Genomic DNA, 8,463 nt, shown 5'->3' with positions numbered 1-8,463 from the left:
GAGAACAGTGAGCGGAGGTGAAGGCTCAGGATTGCCCACATGGAATATCGGCCGAATATATCGAGAATTCACTAAGTACCAGGACCTTGTGTGTGCTTAGTTGCTTTAGCCGTGTCCAACTCTTTGCAACCTCATGAACTGTAGCCCATCAGGCTCCTCTGTCCATTGGGATTCTCTAGGCAAGAATACAGGAGTGGGTTGCCATGCCTTCCTCCAAGGCATCTTCCCAACCCAGGGATTGAATCCACATCTCCTGCATTTCCTTTCCTGCATTGCAGGTGGATTCTTTACCCATTGAACCACCTGGGAAGCCCTTCCTAAACAGTTTAAAAGGATTGTGTCATTTAATTCTTATAACAGTCTAATAAAGTAGGTATTACAGTTATCCCCATTTTACAGATGTACTGAGGAGTCTAGGTACAGTGCCTAAGGTGATTTGTTAAGGAAAAGATTTACATTATTATTTAGAGTTACAAAAGCAATTAATAAATGGATCATTAAGAAGAGTAAAGTCTTTTTAGAAATAGCACAAGCATGCTAAAGTCCTTATTTTTCATGGAAGGGAATGAATATACATTGCTCAAACAGTCTAGTATACAATGATAATTCAAGAGGGGAAAGCATCAGCACGTTATCTGGGATGATTACAGAGGTAACCACAAGAAGAACTAAAAAAGAAAATTGGACACTGAGAATCTGGTCGGGGAGGAGATATTTATTTTCTATATGATCATCTCTGTACTATTCAAATTTTATTATCAATACACACATTGCATTTGTAATAAAAATTCAAGACTTCCCTGGTGGTCCAGGAGTTAAGAATCTGCTTTCCAATGCGGGGGATGCAGGCTAGATCCCTGGTTGGAGAGCTAAGACTCCACATGTGGGGCAACTAAGCCTGCACGCCACAGTGAAAACCCAGAAGAGCGAAAAATAATAATAAATTACAATAAAAATCCCTTAAGAGTACAAGTGAGGATTTGGAAAAGCAGCTGGGTAGACAGCTGGGCAACAGTGGTGGTGTGCAGAAATCAAGAGCGTCCCCAGCTGTCTGGAGGGAAGCAGCCAGTGATCCAAGAATCAGCAGAGAAGACAAGTTCTAGAAGTAGGGGCAACCAGCTCGGCGCTCTACAGACTGGTGTCTTCTGCCCACCCAATCCGCTCCCCCACCGAAACCCTGTGCCATGCTCAGTACCTCTGAGTACTGGAGAGCTGTCCAGCCTTCACAAGAAATCTGCAGGGGATTTTTTCTGCACAAAGTTTTGTTTTTGGTTTGTTTGCTTTTTAAATATGTAACACAGGTGTGATTTCAGTCGATACATTTTTAAGGGATTTCACATGATCTCATTCTTTCCACTGCCAATCACCTCAGTTCCTACAAAGTCATAATATTCAAGAAACGTATGACAGTCCTTTCCAAAACACAATCCACAGCTGCTGTGTCAGTCAGTCAGTCAGTACACATTTCTTTTAGTTGGGCTTCTTTGATCTCCAGTGGAATACAGACACACTTCGACATTCCCCATCTGTAATCTTTGGGATCCAATTTCCTCAAGCAATTTACTTTAGGACCATGTTTAGAGTCTGCAGACAGAATTGCCTGGTTCTGAATTTGACACCCTCTAAAAATGTATTAAGTGCAAATCATATTCACCCCTAAGCTATCATATCCTAGAACAGTACAGATTGTTGGGGTATGCCAACACCTAAGATAAAAAAAAAAGTTTGTTAGGTTTTTCATAGTTTACTTGGCAACTTTGTCTTGTAGTTCTTTCCCACAGATCGAACAGGCAATTCTATGAGTAAAGGAAACCACATACTTACTCTACGAGGCATTTCCAATGATGTAGGTTTATTGGAAAAGTCCCACCGGGATAGACCTCAACTAGATCTGCAGTTTTCATGTCTGGTACTTCCTCTGTCATTAAGCATACATACATATATTTGTAACCACATACATGTATTTAGGGATATTACTCGTTCCTGTAGGGTAAACCTGCATGTCACACCCATCAGAAGACCGGGGACTTTTGTTGAGCAGGTCAGGCAGAGAACAGTTCTAGAAAGCAAAACCCTGGACCCTTTATTACAATGACAGACAAGCACACAACTTCTGCAACTGAATTTTTCTCAGTCAGCTCTGGACAAGGCCATCTTCTATCAAGATTGCATCATTTTGATTACACACAATTTTAAACTGCCATGTGATTATCATATAAGACTATCATCTGAGACTTGATTGCCAAAAATGTGTTCATGTCCCAGAAAGGGCTTCACAGGTGGAACATTTTACCCCCAAATAAATGTGAGTGCAGAGAACTCTCCTTTTTAATGGAGCAAAGAGAAATAAATGCTTTTCTGTGAAGACCCATAAATTGATAATTTACCTTCAAACTGAAGAAGGAAGATTTTACAGAAGACAGCAACTACTGAATCATTCTGTTGTTAAATCAATTACTGCATCTGATTAGTTTTTCCAGTAATCCTTGAAGTAGAGAAAATGTTGTTGGCAAAATAGTAAAAACCTGGCAGCTCAGAAATTTAAACATTAGCAGCCATTCAGAAACAGAGGCAACTTAGTACAATGCAGAAGAAGCCTTTGATCTAATTACTTCCGCTAGTAAAGCCTACAATTTCTCTTCCCACTGATTTATTTAGTTTCACAGCATGAGCTCAATTAATTTCTTTTTACTCAGAGGTCATGTAAATTCATATCTTCACTATAAATATTTTGAAATGTCTAACAACTATGCAAAACTTGGTTAACTCTTTGGTACCTGAAATTACCATGTGTACAAAAAGATTACAAATACTTGGTACAGAGAAGGCACTCAGGAGAGTATTATTTAAATAGCATGATACAATTAAATCATATCAAATGACTATAAAGATTAGTCATAATTTAGAAAGTGAGACCATATTTAGACCACGCAATAAATAAACATAAAACCATTAGATTAAATGTCAAACTAAGCAGAAAATTGTAAATGTGTCAATAATTAAAGTTTTGAATAAACAAGAGCAAATATTTAATAACTGAATATTACTGAAACTTCAGATCACTGTGAAGACATTTTGTTTCTGCATTTTTCCCCTTTTGTATTAATATATTTCAGCTATACATTCTCACCAAAGTGGCCTCTATGTTTCACATGCAGAGATGATCCCTACAAACAGAATTGACAGAAGTGACAATGTACTTTCCCCTTCAGGTGTTGCAAATAATCAGATGGCTACATGTAAACCATGACTCAAGCTTCAGGTAATTATCTAGGTATGGGGCTGGGGTGGGGGGAGGGAAGATGATCAAGTACTATACTTAACAGATCACAGCACTTGTTTTCATAATTCAACTGAATTCATCCTAATCTTCTAAATTCTGTTTTACAGAATGAGAACCATCTTAGAGCCAATGTATCTGAAAACAGCCCTTGGAACAGAGGATCTGACATTCCATTTTATCTGCGATTCCTGCCAAATTGAGTGATGCTACATTTTCTAACCCTTTTATCAGACATTCCTTAGCAAAAGTACTTGGGAGGAAGGATTTTGGTTTCAAATTGTGAGAAATGTGTTAGGTTGGCTGAACAGTTCATTTGGCTTTGTCCATAACATCTTAACGAACTTTGTGGCCAATCCAATAGAAGCATCAAAGAAAGAAAGCAGTATTTTTCTTCCTGTTAATTCTGGGGCATTTTATTTCTTTTCAACCTGTTTTATGGTTAACTATTCATCAAGGTCTCAACAGACACTGTGGGATGTGTATGTAAAGTAAGAAGATAAAGGAAACCACCAATTTATACAAAATCACATTCCAAAAGTAGCCTGGCATGGTTGTTACACACTCAGTTTCTAATAGCTACACATATCTGGATTCAAATCCCAACTCTGTCACTCACAAGCTCCATGATCTATAAAGCAAATGGAATAATACCACATCTCTGAGAGGGCTGGGGGAGACACAGACAAGTAGTAGTAAGAAGAAAGTGTAAAGCTCAGGGCATTGAAGGCCTGGAGCCTACTAAGTCATCAATAAATAGCTGGGAGTGCATGCTAAGTCGCTCTAGGTATGTCTGACTCTTTACAACCCTATGGACTGTAGCCTGCCAGGCTCCTCTGTCCATAGGGTTCTCCAAGCAAGAATACTGGAGTTGGTTGCCATTTCCTTCAGGGGATCTTCCCAACCCAGGGATCAAACATATCTCTTATGTCTCTTACACTGGCAGGCAGGTTCTTTACCACTAGCACCACCTGGGAAGTCCAATAAATAGCTATTGTTACTCAAAAATAATTTAGTTTTTGGACCATGGTTTATTCTTTCTCTTAGATGAGAAGTTATTAACAGTGGTTAGAATTCCATGTTAGGCTTCCAAAGCCTATTTTACTCTTAATGTTTATAGCCTGGCATCCAATAGTGTTATAAAACCAAACCACCAATTTCACTGAGCCACCAGCCTTGACCTCATATTGTCAGCCAACTTCCCAGACCAGACTCTGTGTCATTCAGAGCCTCCAAAGTCTGGAGATACATCAGGAAGAGGTGACCTTGGTGACACCAGCCAGAGTTCTGTGCTTTTTCTGCAGATACGAGATCACCCCAGGTGTGGCTTTATAACCTCGTGAATCTGGTTCTTGGGAGACGTCCAGAGCTTGGCAGTGATCAGGCATTGCTCTGCCGAACCAAACAAGAGCTCAGAGCCAGACCCAGGGACACCGTGTTCCTTGAGCAGTTTTATCCTCCTTGCATGCAGGGCTCAGAACATTGTGGGGATCGATAAAGGTTAATTAACTGAAAATTACAAATGGCTCCTCACAGCTGGCCTCCAATCTCCGCCATGCACTGTGTTCATTCTCGTCTCTGAGACATAACCAGGAGCTTTCCTTTGGCCTGAAATGCTCTCCCTCCCCTTTATCTGAATCATCATTCCTAAGACCCAGCTCAGGGGCCACCCTCTCCCAGCGCCCCTTCTGGGCTCCCCATAGGGGGGCACAGTAGCACATCTTGCACTGCCCTGTCCTGCACTGTCTCTGTAGGCCTTTCAAGCTCTCGTGTACACAGAATCATCTGGGCAGTGTGTGAACAAAAAGTGTCTCTGGACTTCATGACCAAAGACTCTGTAACAGGCTGGGGAAGCATCCAAGGGCCTGTTCTGTTACAAGCTCCTGGAATGGTTCTGATGGAGAAGATGGCATTATGTGGGAAAGAGAGCATCCAGGCAGAGATGGTCGCACTTACTGTTCTGTCCCCACCAGTGAGTACTGCTCTATCCCCAAATACTGGAGAAGGAAATGACCACCCGCCCCAGTATTCTTGCCTGGGAAATCCCATGGACAGAGAAGCCTGGCTGGCTACAGTCCATGGGATCACAAAGAGTCGGACATGACTGAGCAGCTAAACAACAATCTCCAAATATATTACATGCTCAATAAATGTTGTTTAAGGGAGTGGGGAGCATTAAAGCAAGTAGGTATTCATCTACCAACAGGTAAGTGTTTACTGAGTATATACTAAGTATACAAAGTCCCACCAACATTGAGGCAAGTACTTGTCAAAATCCAATGTGGAGCATGAGGTACATGAAATCAAATAGAAATAAAGAAATGCAAGATTTTGCTGTTACCCTGTCACAGAGCCAGAATGTGTCAGGGTCATTTTCAGGCCAGTAGTTCTCAACTGTATTCCACACACTGGAATCCCCTGGGGACCTTAAAATACCAATGCCTTGACCTTCATCCCCAGAGCTTCTGAATATGAGATTGACAGTGTGCAGCAAGGTGTCCAGAAGCTCCCCAGGTGCTTCTTTTGTGCAGCCAGAGTTGAGGCACTGCTGCAGGCTCACACAGCCACTACTGGTACCTCTCCAATGACACCCGGTTTACGTCTGCCTCACTTTCCCACATCTGCTTACTGCTCTCCCCCTCTCACCTTTCACCAGATTCAAAGCTTCTTGAAGTAAGGTACCAAATCATATTCCCCTTTTATTTTCCTAGAGTGCCCATGACAAGAGTCTATATTTAGGGGGTGCAGTATTGTGATTTATAACAAGAAATATATAGCTAGTCTTCATCCCTGTTCCTTGTGTAGAACACCTCTCATTTCTAGTACAGACTCCTAAAACTCTTGGAATTTCCTAAATGAGGGGAGTGATAAAGGGGTCTTGTGTTATGTAAATGGGGTGGTTTTGGAAAGCCCCTAGATCATCTAAGGTTGGGGACTGATTGCAGCGGGCCCAACTATGTGATTTCAGAGTTGGAACTTGTAGTCCCACTCCCTAACCTCTGGAGAGAGAAGAGGGGCTGGAGGTTGAATCAACTGCCAACAGCCAGTGATTTAATTAATCATGACTTTGTAAAGAAGTCTCAATAAACTCCAAAAGGACAAGGTTAGGAGAGCTTCTGGGATGGTGACCAAGTGTTGGGAGAGTGTGTGGGAGCTATGTGCCCTCCCCCGATAACTTGCTCTATGACATCTCTCCCATATGGCTGTTTCTGAATTATGTCCTTTTCTCATAAACCAGTAATCTCTTGAGTACACTGATTCTCTGAGTTCTGTGAGTTCCTCTAGAAAATTAATAGAACCCAAGGAGGGAGTTTGCAAGGAATCCAAGGTTTGTAGAACCCAGGATCTACAGCCCATCAATTAGAGGTGCAGGTGACAACCTGGACTAGTGGTTGACCCCTGAAGTGTTGTAAGTATGGTTGTAATGTGAGAGTAAAGGAGAAACACAGAAGGAAGACTGAGATTTTCTTAAATAGAAAGAAAGCAGTAGAAATTTGTGGAATGAGGGAATGAGGATACCACTGGCATGGATTTAAATCTCAGCAACCATGAGTGAGTTGGACCAAGAAACGTTTCATAAAACTCTAAACCGCAGCATGAAAACACTGAATAAGCACATTTAAAAAAATAGTAACCAGGAATAAGCTGGCCCTTTAAGCACTGGGGAAGCTGCAGAAGAGTTTAAAATGACACAGACTCAACAGAGAACAGCAGCTACAAACCAAAGGGAGCTCTTTAGGAACCTAGCATGAAAAACAACAACAACAACAACAAACCTGGACCATCAAATACTTCAACAGGAGCGTGTCTGGAGGTCAGCACCATGGACAGAGGTATCTGGAAGGCTCAATAAAGAAGGAACCAAAGGAACCACAAGAGGACTGCGACCCTGCCTTTAAATTACCAATCAAAGCTACTTTCTTTTATCCCAGAAAAAAATATGTAACACAAAGGATATTCTAGCTATGTTTGAGAAAAATGATTAACTTTAAGCTCTTGTGGTAAGTAAGGTCTTTCAACTAGGAGCATTTGCTATTTTATTGAAATGACAAATGTAACATAAATAATAAAATTCTATTGTTTCTGGCCCCCTAATGAAATTTCAAGTTTCTAATCCTTTTTAAAAAGCATTTTTATTATTGCATTAGCAAATGATCACAAAATACATCTTTTAGTAGACCCTAAAGATGAAACAGGGAGGCCTAGCATGCTGCAATTCATGGGGTCGCAAAGAGTCGGATACAACTGAGCGACTGAACTGAACTGAACTGAAAGATGAAACTGAATTTTTTCAATATAATAAGACAATATGAAAGAATATTAAATCTAAATGGACTCCTCCATCACAAAATTAGGGCCTGGGTTCAGATAGGCTATCGAGGATGAGATTCACATATCAGCATATTAGAGACCCTGAGAGGCAAAGCAAAGGTAACACATAAATTTTGAACTCTGCCGGCATACCAGAAGTGGTGAGGGATTTCCCATTAATCTTATTTAATCCTCATCAATGCCCTCTTCCTGCATGTTTATACTGATATCTCCATTATGCACATGCAGATAGGGAGTATCAGAGAGGATGAGCAAGTTGTCTGAGGTCACACAGCTGCTAAGGAACAAAGTCAGCATTTGGTCTTCTGCCTAACTCTGAAGTTTGCTTCCTTTTTTAAAGCTACTCAGCTGTGTTACAAGACCTGGGCAGCACACACCACGTTAATCTATGACAAATTGGATATTTCCTTTATCCACTACCTCCTAAAGGCATTATAATCCAGAATAATACACAGATATTCAGAACTAAACTGTAGTCCATGAAAAACAATTTTATTTAAACCAATATTGAAACTATCTCATAATAAAATAACTGTACCTGCTGAGTATAATAACTAAGACAATCACTTTATACGTGGTTTAATAACCACAAGCAGCCTGAAATACAGCTTCATTAAAGCCAGAGTTAGTTTTCCTATTGGTCTCTTGCTCTTTTGTTATACATGTTATATGTTATTTATACATATTCTCACCAATACAGATTAATTAACATGCAAATATGAGTATGACTTCTAAGAATTTAAAACTACTTAAAGGGGACCCAAATGATAGGGAAAAGCTGAGATTTTAATGTGAAAAAAACTACAATACTGAAAAACATTATTTAATTTTAAAAGATATTTATTTATTTG

The 8,463-nt window shown here is 40.4% G+C and overlaps 1 non-coding gene across 1 annotated transcript; it reads right to left on the bottom strand.

Annotated features, from left to right (window-relative positions):
• Window positions 1-1,755: 1,755 nt before the first annotated feature.
• Window positions 1,756-1,886, bottom strand: LOC139036851 (small nucleolar RNA SNORA18). Its single transcript, XR_011489713.1, has one exon. It is a non-coding gene; the product is annotated as a small nucleolar RNA SNORA18 (small nucleolar RNA).
• Window positions 1,887-8,463: the final 6,577 nt, after the last annotated feature.

This window comes from Odocoileus virginianus, chromosome 9 (genome assembly GCF_023699985.2).
Source record: "Odocoileus virginianus isolate 20LAN1187 ecotype Illinois chromosome 9, Ovbor_1.2, whole genome shotgun sequence".
Classification (NCBI taxonomy): Eukaryota; Metazoa; Chordata; class Mammalia; order Artiodactyla; family Cervidae; genus Odocoileus; species Odocoileus virginianus.
The sequence above is the reverse complement of the archived record's forward strand: the minus strand, read 5'-3'. Positions and strand labels throughout refer to the sequence as shown.